Consider the following 13,332-nt stretch of genomic DNA (forward strand, 5'->3'; position numbering starts at 1 on the left):
CTCGGTGAAGGATGAGTCCCTCCTGATCGAGCCTCCTCTGTTCTTTCCTAACATCTTTGGTGATTTCGTCATCCATGATTTCGCATGTGTATCTTCGTCTATGGATGCACCCATTTTTTATCATTTGCAGAACACACTGGATGTTAGTCGATCATTTGACAATAGAGAGGACCAATTATTCATTGAAAATCCACTTGACTTTTCATCTGCTTTTTCCAGAAACACAGAGGGTGAATTTTTTCACTTCTCATCTACCCCTTCGTTTGATTCATCAGATCATGAGGGTGCTGATGAAATCATTGATTTTGCTGATTGTAGCTCTCGTGATCTATTTACTCCCGTATTCGATCACGATGATGATTATATGTTAGAAAATTATATATTACGGAGCAACGGAACACATAAAATATTGCAGAAATATAAACACAGAAAATGCATAAAACAAGAGAGACACAGATATACGTGGTTCACCCAGTTTGGGCTACATCCAGGGAGAAACAACCAGTCCTTCCTTTTATATTATCCAGCAAACTAAAGAGATACAACCTACAACATATCCATTGTAACACCCTCTTCGCTCTCAATCTCCTCTCTCTTCCTCACTCAGAATACAGATATCCATAGACACAATACAATTCCCTCATATATAGTGAGGGGTTGCCTTCTAGGGCAAAAAACCCTAAATAAAACATAACTTCTACCGTCAGATCATCTACCTAATGAACAACCCAGATTGACTAGAAATTACTAGACTTTTATAAGGCAATTTTACATCTATTTTTAGCTTCGGGGGCGCTGCCCTCGAACCCCCACCGAGGGATTGCTAGTCCCTAGACCCCCACGGGGGGGACAAGTCCCCCCTGCACCCCCCCGCATGGAGGAGTGTACATTCTTCCTGGGGTATACATCCAGCTGAAACCTTTGAATACAAAAGATAATCAGGCTCCACACCCAACAATCTCCCACTTGGAGACTGATTATAGCAACTCCACCGCTGCTTCATTTGCTAGACAATGACTCCACTTTGGACCTGGCTATTTCTCATCTTCTTTATCATATTTGAAGACCAATTGAAATTGAGCAGATTCTCAGTTTCTCCCTGGTGACAACTTTTATTAGCATATCTGCAGGATTCTGGCTAGTGTGTATCTTTTCCAGCTTCAACTGTCCATCTTCTAATGCTGACCGTATGAAATGGTACTTGAGCTGTATATGTTTAGTCTTGGAATGAAATGCAGAGTTCTTTGCAAGATGTATGGCACTCTGGCTGTCACTGTATAACTTGCCCAACTCCTACTTCTTACCCAATTCATCCAGAAACCTTTGTAACCGAATCATTTCTTTACTAGCCTCTGTAGTAGCAACATACTCTGCTTCTGTTGTTGAAAGTGCAACAACACTTAGGATTTTTGAAACCCAACTGACATCTGTTCCACCTACAATAAATACATATCTTGTAGTGCTCCTCCTGTTATCTCTGTCACCTGCCATATTTGCATCAACATATCCTTGTAGAGCAATGTTTGAACCACCAAAGCATAATGCTTGATTTGTGGTACCTCTCAAATACCTGAGAATCCACTTCACCACCATCCAATGTTCTTTTCCTGAATTGTTCATGTACTTGCTTACAACTCCCACTGCATGTGCAATATTAGGCCTTGTGTAGACCATTGCATACATTAAGCTTCCAACTGCTGATGCATATGGAACTTTAGACATATGAGCCATTTCTTCCTGAGTCTTGGGACATGCCTCCTTACTTAATTTGAAATGGCTAGCCAAAGGTATACCAACTGGTTTTGCATTCTGCATATTAAACCTTTTCAACACCTTTTCTATGTACTCACTTTGAGACAATGTTAATTTGCGATTCTTCCTGTCTCTAGTTATTCTCATACCAAGGATTTGTTTTGCAGCACCCAAATCCTTCATTGCAAATGAGTTTGCAAATTTTCTTTTGAGCACATTTATTTCCTGCATGTTAGAACCTGCAACAAGCATGTCATCTACATACAATAACAATATAATATAGCTGCCATCATTTTTCCTTTTGAGATAAACACAATGATCAGAGTGACATCTAGTATAACCTTGTTCAGACATAAACCTGTCAAATTTTAGATACCACTGCCTTGGAGCCTGTTTTAAGCCATACAAGCTCTTCTTCAACTTGCACACTAGTTTCTCCTTCCCTTTTACCTCATATCCTTGTGGCTGCTGCATATATATCTCTTCCTCCAAAACCCCATGGAAAAAGGTTATCTTTACATCTAACTGCCCAAGATGCAAATCTTCAGCTGCTACCAGACTTAAAATAGTTCTAATTGAAGTCATTTTAACAACAGGAGAAAATATTTCATCAAAATCAATACCTTTCTTCTGTGCAAACCCCTTCACCACAAGTCTAGCTTTGTACCTCTGTTTTCCTCCATCTTCTTCCTTCAGCCTGTAAACCCATTTATTCTGCAATGTTGTTTTACCTACAGGCAACCTGACTAAGTCCCAAGTCTGGTTATGTGCTAAGGAGTCCATCTCTTCTTTCATGGCTTGCTCCCACTTCCTCCTGGTTTCTACCTGCACTGCTTCTTCATAACATTCTGGTTCACCAAAATCAGTCAACAATATATAATATAATGAAGGAGAGTATCGTTTAGGGGGTCTACTTATCTTGGTAGATCTTCTAACACCACTTTCCGATGTTTGAGGTGCTTGTTGCTGTTGTGGTTGTTGTTCTAGTTGTTGATCATTATGATTTTCAGGCACCATCACTTTTCCTGTGATATCATCAAGCACTGTGTATTCTCTATTTTCTTTTTCTTGTTTCTTTTCCTACAACTGATTCTTATATAAGACCTTTTCATTGAATATTACATCTCTGCTCCTAATGATTTTGTGATTTTCATAATCATATAAGCGATAACCAAAATCATTAACACCATATCCAATAAAGGTAAATTTCTTTGATTTTGCCTCAAGCTTTGTTCTATTTTCTTTATTAATGTGGACAAAGGCTTCACAACCAAAAGTCTTTAAAAATGAGTAGTTTACCTTTTTACCTGTCCATGCCTCCTCTGGAATACCACCATCCAAGGAACTTGAAGGTCCTTTGTTTATTAGATAAACAACAGTATCTACAGCATCTGCCCAAAATTCCAAAGGCAATCCTGCATGCAATCTCATGCACCTTGCACGCTCCATGATTGTCCTGTTCATCCTTTCTGACACACCATTTTCTTGTGGTGTTCCTGGAACTGTCTTCTCTTTGTGAATTCCATTCTCTAAAAAATAACTATCAAACTCTTTGCTGCAATATTCACCTCCAGTATCTTATCTGAGACACTTCAACCTTTTCCCTGTCTCATTTTCAACCAAAGCTTTCCATTTCTTGAAAGTATTAAATACATCAAATTTATTTCGAGTACAATAAATCCAGGTTTTTCTGGTTGCATCATCAATAAAAGTAACATAATAACAAGAGCCACCAAGAGATGATACCTGAGTAGGTCCCCATACATCAGTATGCACAAGCTCTAATTTTTCACTTTTCTTTTCTTTCCCAACTCTAAGGAATCTGACTCTCTTCTGTTTTCCATAAACACAATTTTCACAGAATTTTAAATCAACATGCTTCAAACCTGGCAACAAATTTCTTGAGTAAAGAATCTGCATCCCCTTCTCACTCATGTGCCCGAGCCTATGATGCCACAATGTTGTATCTTCTCCTGTAGAGGTTAAAGCATTAACAAAATTAGAAATACCATTGCATAAATACAATGTACCAACCTTTCCTCCTTCCGCTATTACCAAGGATCCTTTAGTGACCTTCGAGGTTTTATCTGTGAAAGTACTTACGCAACCTTCACCTCCCAACTGCCTTGTTGAAATCATATTTTTCTTTAGATCTGGAACATGCCTTACCTCCTTCAATAGCCATTGATTTCCATTTTGCTGTTTTATGAAAACTGTACCCATTCCAACGATTTTACAGGGTTTATCATCACCCAATCGAACCTGTCCAAAATCTCCTTGAACATAATCATGAAAATGTTTCCTATCAAGTGTGGCATGGAATGAGGCCCCTGAATCTACCACCCGGGCATCAATAATATTTTCTAATGAAAGAATCAAAGCATCTTGCAACACATCACCTGTCACATTCGCTTCATGATTAGTTTCTTGTTGCGCATCTCCTTCTTTTCCCTTTCGAGACTTGCAGTCTTTCTTCAGGTGTCCTTTCTTCCCGCATTTCCAGAACACTATCCCTGATCTGGACTTGGATCTTCCTTTTCTTGACTTACTGCAATATCCTGGGATCTTTCCTCTTTCCATTTTTCTTCCCCTAGTCTCTGCAGTCAAAGCATTACCTGATGTCTCACCGGAGCTTTTCTGTCGCATTTCCTTGCTAAGGATTGCACCGACAACATCATCAAACTTTAAAGTACTAGATCTAAAGACAGAGTTACTAATGGCCATAACTAAACCATTCCAACTTTTTGGCAATGAGCACAGAAATAACAGAGCCCTAACTTCATCATCAAAATTTACCCCAGAGAACTTAACTGACTTGTAACTGTATTAAAATCATTTAAATGATCAACACCAAATTTACCCTCTAACATCTTCATATGAAATAAACGCTTCATAAGAAATACCTTATTTGACGTCGAGGGTTTTTCATATAGTTTGGATAATTTTGACATTAAACCCTGTGTTGTCGTTTCCTTTGAAATATTGAACGCTACCGACACCACTAGGCATAGCCGTATTGTTCCAAGTGCCTTTCTGTCGAGAATATCCCATTCTGTGTCTGTCATACTCATCAGCTTCTTTGTATTTCCGCTCAATGGTAGGTACAGATCTCTCCGATACAGATAATCTTCCATCTGCATCTTCCACAGTTGGTAGTTTTGGCCGTTGAATTTTTTGACCCTAAACCTACCATCTTCCGCCATTGCTCCTACTCGAACCAGGAACCCTTCTCTCCTGTGAGTTTATCAGCCAAATAGACCTTCAGCTCTGATACCAGTTGTTAGAAAATTATATATTACGGAGCAATGGAACACATAAAATATTGCAGAAATATAAACACAGAAAATGCATAAAACAAGAGAGATACAGATATAAGTGGTTCACCCAGTTTGGGCTACATCCATAGAGAAACAACTAGTCCTTCCTTTTATATTATCCAGCAAACTGAAGAGATACAACCTACAACAGATCCGCTGTAACACCCTCTTTGCTCTCAATCTCCTCTCTCTTCCTCACTCAAAATACAACAGATCCGCTGTAACACCCTCTTCGCTCTCAATCTCCTCTCTCTTCCTCACTCAGAATATAGATATCCATAGACACAATACAATTCCCTCATATATAGTGAGGGGTTGCCTTCTAGGGAAAAAAACCATAAATTAAACATAACTTCTACTGTCAGATCATCCACCTAATGAATGGCCCAGATTGACTAGAAATTACTATACTTTTACAAGGCAATTTTACATCTATTTTTAGCTTCGGGGGCACTGCCCCCGAACCCTCGCCGGGGGACCACCAGCCCCCGAACCCTCGTAGGGGGGACAAGTCCCCCCCGCACCCCCCCGTGTGGAGGGGTGTATAGTCTTCCTGGGGTATACATCCGGCTGAAACCTTTGAATACAGAAGATAATCAGGCTCCACACCCAACATTATATCGCAGTTGATTTTCTGAAGCTACCTATTTATGATGATCTATTTGTTGACGAAGTTGAAACCCCACGGAATGTCGAGGAACTTTAGGCCGAGCGAATGGTTATGTTAAGCCCTCGCTATCATGAGGTTGGTTTTTCTTCCAATCAGGAAATTGTTGAGACAACCAAGGCTCCTCATCACTCATTTGTATGCATTGAAGGTCAATCTCACACAAATATTATGCTTCTGCCACTCGAACTACATGATCCCATCACTCATGCATTGGAGGAATCTTACATAGCAAGCACACTTGCACGACACAAGTTGTCTTTGTTTCTTTTGTTTTCTTGCATGTCACAGTCATTAGTATGTGTATTCTTAACAACTTCACGCAGTGTCACACAACACTGTGATAAGTCCACTAACTGCATGTCATGCACTTGCACTTACTTTTGTTTTGTGCACACATTTAAGCTTGGAGTGTGTTTGTCTTCATTGTTATATCTTTCATGTTTTTTGGTTCACACAACTGTGTTGTTCATGAACCTTTCCTTCACCAACATGGTTCGACCAATGTGCTGGTGGCTGCATTGGAAGTATCACTTCACGTGATCAGGCCCATGCATCGATAGCTTAAGAGTAGGAGTAGTGTTTGCTTTCAGTTTTCTTTCTTGCATGTGTGTTTGATTCTTACTTTGCATGTTTGTTTGCTTGCATTCCTATTTTGTTACTCGCTTTGCTTTCACATTTACTTCTGCTTCAACTTTGTTTCGTGTTTGTTTGCTTGTTTACATTTGTAGGTTAGTTTCGCATGAGACCGTGCACAACTCTTGAAACAAGTTGGGTAAAGTACGAGAGGACTTGTGCAGTTATCAATATTTGGTTATCTGTCGTCCTACCTCTGTATGAAGAACTTGTTTTCTTCAGTCCATGATACACCAATGGAAAATATGTACTATTCGAAGTGAACCTTGGTGAAAACACAACACTTACGAGCTAACTAGTGTCACCTATTCTAGTCAGTTGTTTTTGGGTTAATCCTTGTCATCTCAGTCATATAGAGTAAGGTGAGGGAGAAAAACTTAATAAGCACGTTAGAGGTATAGATAAACTAATTCTCTGAAGGAACAACCTCTTCTGCTCTCAATAAGTGGGGATCCCTCTTCCACTGCTAAAATGAAAAAGTGTTATGCACAGTTATGAAAATCAAAAAGTGAAAATTTTTGAAAAAATAAAAAATGAATAAGGTGAAAGAAGAGAAAGGCATTCTACACAGAGAGGTGATGCAAGTAACTTCGTCGGGGTACTGAACAGGCTCGCTAGCAGCAGAGTGATGCTTGTGTTCCTGCGTGACTCTGCCCGGGTACTATCCAGGCCTGCTGGCAGTAGAGCAACACTAGAGATGAAACTAAAACTTTGACAATAATATTGCTTGTGCACCAATATACCCCTCATCCTTAATCAAAAAAACTGTATTGACTTGGCTTGGGATGTGTGTCAACCGACCAAGGGCTTGGAAAATGCTACATCTTACAATCAAGCAAGTGTGGAGACCAAGACGAACAGAGAACTGAACAATACTTCCAGAGGTGTTAGACTTGAGTTTCACGAAAAAGGTCCATTCAGAGAATGGGAGTTATACTAGTGTGTCACCAAGTGTTGTAGCACTACAAACACCATCCAAAATTTTTCCTTAGCTTCGTTTTGGAGTCTCCCTACCAACCATCCTCAACAACATGTCTTGCACTGTCAAGTACATTAGTTTCAGTGGTTTTCTAGTAGCTTGGAAGCCTTTGCATGATATCTTGCTTCACTTCCCTCACAGGCTGATACTCCAGACTTGATCCAGCTGCTAGCTGAGCAGCTCCCTCAAGAAATTGTGCAATTTTGGAGGGGAACCAGCCTTCCCTCCAGAAATTGCACAAATCTGACTAGAAGCCTACTGGGCTCAGAAACTACGCAATCCTGTCAAACATTCCCAGTGAAAACTGCACAATCTGACCCAACACTGTTTCTCAGCCAAAAAATTGCACAATTTTGGGCAACAGTCAGCTGCTCCTCCTAGAAATTGCACAATCCCTCTGGACAGCTAGCCCAACTTCCTCCCAGAAACTACGCAAAATTTCCCCTCAGTCAAGCAGGCTGTTGCATGTGCCCTCAGGTTGACCAGTTCCACCCGGGATTGAGAAAACTTGACTTGCATGCATGGGCTGCTTTTTTCTGAAATAGGAAAATCAGCATGCAAAAAGAATCCCTAGATTTTAGGGAGCTATTTTTAGCAGCTAGAGGTTACATGTAAAGTTCATTTTAGAAACTTTCCTCCAAGTGTCGCTTGTTCCTAGATTTGTGGCATGCACGTCATGAGCCTAAAACTTATTTATTCGATGTTTCAAAGCTCATTCTTCACATTGATCATAGAACTCTGACATCCCACAACACATACAGGAGTCTTCGACACATCCAACTCAACTATTTCCAGGTAAGTCCACTTAACTTGTCTTTTGTAGCATTTTTGTCGCTTTTTTTGTTTTGGCTTGTGTGAGTGTTTTCTGCTTGATTTTTGTGAATTACTGTTGTCGTTTTCATGCATATTATCTTGTAGAAGAACCGTTTCAATTTTCGTTAGCATCTCACTGTTGTCGCATGCATGACACTGTTTTGCACGAATGGTTGCCGATTCGGTGACTCGTTTCACACACATGCATGTTGTTCCATTTTCTAAATATTGCATTCACTGTTTTCATGCATGATCATTCATCTCTTCATACACTCAGTATCACCATGCATTCACATCTTCATTTGCTTTCAGTTGCCCGTCGGTGGGTCTGGGCAACCTTGGCTGGGACTCTACCTCACCAAGACATCATTGCGCAATTTTCAGAGGGAAGACTCTGCCTTCCTCCCAGAAAATGTGAAATTATGGCCAGTGACTACCCTCTAATCTTTCCTTGTGCAATTCTGAGAGGCAGTGATTGCTGGCCCTGAAAATTGCACAATGCAGTCCATGGGCCTGCAACACTTACTAGCAGAAATTGCGCATTGCGCAATCTCAGCACCCAACAGGCCAGTATGGATTGTGCATTGTGCATTTCCAACAGTAAACCAGCCTCCCAACAGTATGGACTACCTTCTTCATAGTTCCAACAATCAGTCTCCCGGCCTCTCAGTGAAAATTGTGCAATCCTTGCGAGTTAATCCCCAAGTATGTAGAATGTCATCCCTCAAGTTTTCTTTGGTTTTAACTAAAACATTTCTTGCCATGCATGTCACTATGTCTCTAGATACAGTAGGTGTTCATCTGTCTCTCAACAATTCAGGATCAATGGCCTCCAAGAGAGCAGGATCAAAGGACACCGATGGAAGTGCAACTGGAGCAGCAGTTGAGCGAGCATCTACAAGTTTGCCGATCTATGAAGACACCAAGCTGATCGTAGACAAAGACATAAAGCTAAAATGATAAGAGGTAAATGATGTGTTCTCAGGCACATTTGGGGAAGATCTCGAAGACTTCCAAGTCTATGTGAACATTCACAAGTCCATCTTGTATCGGATTGCATGCAGGTATCTCGCGTTCCCATGCACGAACATGATACATTGGTTCATCTCACACTCCGATCTCGAGACGATGACATTGAGTAGTGTCAGACAGATGGAATTTTCTACCTTAAGGGCATAGGATTATCAGTAAATGTATCATTTGTCGAATCCAGTGATCACCATGGAAACACCCTTTAGCATACCTAACAGGAATGCAAATTCCAAGGATATCTTGAAGAACTGAGTAAAGGAGTCGGCCAAATTCAGGATGATACCCAACCAAATTTACAAGACAAAGATACTGCGGAAGGAATATCAATACTTAGTCATCTTTACATGCCCCTTGTATGGCCAAGAGAGCACGGAGACCTTCCCGCGGAGTTGGGTAATCGTGTTGGACCAACTGGCCAATGAAGGCAAAGCGTGCAACTAGTCTAGCATTTTGGCTCATAGGCTGAAGGAACAGGTCACAGGAGCTTGGCAACTGACCAAAGGTCAGTAAGCAAAAATCTACATGTATACCTACATCTTGGATGCAATTTGTGCCCGTCAAGAGTTCCCGGGCATGAAGTGGGCATGGACATCGACGAAAACCTCTGTCAATACTTATTGTAAACTATTTTCCAAATGTAGCATATAGGAGTTATCACACAGTTGTCAGATCATTTTGTCACCCTGGTGTACAAGATGATATTTGAGCAGAACCCACCTTGCATGTCGAAGGCAACAATGGAGTCACTGATCGATATAGCGGATTGGTATGCCTCACCGTCCGACACCTTCATACGGATGTACAACGTGGAGAAGCTTACGCATGTTTTGTCAAAGTATGCAATGGACAAGCTCGTCATGCAAGAAGTAGCATACCACATCTCAGCAGGATTGTTAGCTAGGCCGCACCAGAAGAAGAAAGCACCTTGGCCCACTCTTCCATTGCAGATCGGGTTGTACGAGATACGGAACCTCAAGAATGCGGATGTCGAAACAAAGGAGATCAATAAATATCCTTTCAACGTCTGAAGCTTCAATCTATATGACCCTCACTATATTGTGAAAGATCACTGCGTCAGAGTACAGTTTCTGTGGATCCACGGGGCATGTCATTAGGTAGAGGAAGACCCATGGAGATATTTTTACAACTTCTCCAGGCCCAATGAACCGGTCGGCATTGTTGTGGAATGGTTAGCAAAGCAGCGTGAAGAAGCATCCAAGAAAGCACCAATAACAACAGAGGTAAACATACCGGTGCGTGAAAAAGGCAAGAGGAAGATTGTTGACAGCACGAAGGTAGAACAAAGCTACAAGTTCAGACTAGACCCACTTGTACAGAAAGTAGCTTTGGAAATAGAGGCAAAGATGCAACAACACGATAGGAGGACCGTGCAAAGGCAAAGAGAAAAACAGAGGATGGAGGAGATAGTGAAGGAGTTGGATGAGTTGAAGGAGAAACTCCGGAAGGAATAAGAGCTGTGTAGATAGGGGAAGAGAGCGCAACAAGAATATGTACAGCAGGGGACGTAACATGTACAAAAAGATGAAAATGCACCTATACAGGTAGTATGCTCATTCGAACAGCAGGCACCAAGCAGACAGGGTGAGCAGTCGCAGGAGCAGGACTTCACTCAAGAGATTGAACAAGCACTTGAGAAGATGGATATGGATATGGAGCAGCAAGAGTTAGAGCAAGACATCAACCTCATGCCTTACCACTAAGAGGTCAACCTACCAACTTCACCAGATCCAGAAGCTGAGAAATTCCCAAGCGACCAAGGAGACATTGAGATCCTTGGAGACAATTGGAAGAAGAGATGCACAACATATCATTCGACCAGTCGCCCGTGCAATAACGCAAAGTGTCTACTTTGGATGATCACACATCTCCTGCGTAGTTTGAGGAACAAGTGATCGTGTCTAACATGCGCAAGCATCCAACAACATTGGTCAATGCTACCAGAGCATATGCCAAAGCCACCAGCTCGATTGTTCGCTTCTTGATAGATGAGAACGAGTGAATGGCTAAGGAGTTACAGACGACCGAGCAAGGAGGAGAACTGGTTACGACATTTGCCTTAGTAGAGTTGAAGAAGGCGATAATAGATGAATTATTGTCCCTTGAGACAGTCATGCGAGCATTGTATTCCAAGTTTAGTATCGTGCATAAGGCAGTTGTCCATCTCAACGGTTGGCAGGATCGATGTGCTAGGAGAGCACGTATCTTGTCAAACATGCAAACATGGACAATGAGAGACAAGGGAGCCCCGTTTCACTTTCCGAAGATGATGAATGCCAGAGCGGTCGAGCTAAAGGCACACATCCTGAGTCAGATCCAGAACTAATGCCAAGGCGAGCTGACCCAACATTGTTGCTCAGCTAAAAAATTGCACAATTTTGGGTAGCAGTCAGCTTCTCCTCCTAGAAATTGCACAATCCGTCTGGACAGCCATCCCAACTTCCTCCCAGAAACTACGCAAAATTTCCCCTCAATCAAGCAGGCTGTTGCATGTGCCCTCAGGTTGACTAGTTCCACCCGAGATCGAGAAAACATGACTTGCATGCATGGCCTACTTTTTCTCGAAATAGGAAAAGCAGCATGCAAAAAGAATCCCTAGATTTTAGGGAGCTATTTTTAGCAGCTATAGGTTACATGTAAAGATCATTTTAGAAACTTTCCTCCAAGTGTCGCTTGTTCCTAGATTTGTGGCATGCACGTCATGAGCCTAAAACTTATTTATTCGATGTTTCAAAGCTCATTCTTCACATTGATCATAGAACTCTGACATCCCACAACACATACAGGAGTCTTCGACACATCCAACTCAACTATTTCCAGGTAAGTCCACTTAACTTTTCTTTTGTAGCATTTTTGTCGCTTTTTTTGTTTTGGCTTGTGTGAGTGTTTTCTGCTTGATTTCTCTGAATTACTGTTGTCGTTTTCATGCATATTATCTTGTAGAAGAACCGTTTCAATTTTCGTTAGCATCTCACTGTTGTCGCATGCATGACACTGTTTTTCACGAATGGTTGCCGATTCGGTGACTCGTTTCACACACATGCATGCTGTTCCATTTTCTAAATATTGCATGCAGTGTTTTCATGCATGATCATTCATCTCTGCATACACTTAGTATCACCATGCATTCACATCTTCATTTGCTTTCAATTGCCCGTCGGTGGGTCTGGGAAACCTTGGCCTAGACTCTACCTCACCAAGACATCATTGCGCAATTTTCAGAGAGAAGACTCTGCCTTCCTCCCAGAAAATGTGAAATTATGGCCAGTGAATACCCTCTAATCTTTCCTTGTGCAATTCTGAGAGGCAGTGATTGCTGGCCCTGAAAATTGCACAATGCAGTCCATGGGCCTGCAACACTTGCTAGCAGAAATTGCGCATTGCGCAATCTCAGCACCCATCAGGCCAGTATGGATTGTGCATTGCGCATTTCCAATAGTAAACCAGCCTCCCAATAGTATGGACTACCTTCTTCATAGTTCCAACAATCAATCTCCCGGCCTCTCAGTGAAAATTGTGCAATCCTTGCGAGTTAATCCCCAAGTATGTAGAATGTCATCCCTCAAGTTTTCTTTGGTTTTAACTAAAACATTTCTTGCCATGCATGTCGCCATGTCTCTAGATACAGTAGGTGTTCATCTGTCTCTCAACAATTCAGGATCAATGGCCTCCAAGAGAGCAGGATCAAAGGACACCGATGGAAGTGCAACTGGAGCAGCAGTTGAGCGAGCATCTACAAGTTTGCCGATCTATGAAGACACCAAGCTGATCGTAGACAAAGACATAAAGCTAAAATGATAAGAGGTAAATGATGTGTTCTCAGGCACATTTGGGGAAGATCTCGAAGACTTCCAAGTCTATGTGAACATTCACAAGTCCATCTTGTATCGAATTGCATGCAGGTATCTCACGTTCCCATGCACGAACATGATACATTGGTTCATCTCACACTCCGATCTCGAGACGATGACATTGAGTAGTGTCAAACAGATGGAATTTTCTACCTTAAGGGCATAGGATTATCAGTAAATGTATCATTTGTCGAATCCAGTGATCACCATGGAAACACCCTTTAGCATACCCAACAGGAATGCAAATTCCAAGGATATCTTGAAGAA

The sequence above is a fragment of the Pinus tabuliformis genome, chromosome 8, assembly GCF_031772625.1.
Source record: "Pinus tabuliformis cultivar Carrire ecotype Pingquan chromosome 8, CPIR1, whole genome shotgun sequence".
NCBI classification, from domain to species: domain Eukaryota; kingdom Viridiplantae; phylum Streptophyta; class Pinopsida; order Pinales; family Pinaceae; genus Pinus; species Pinus tabuliformis.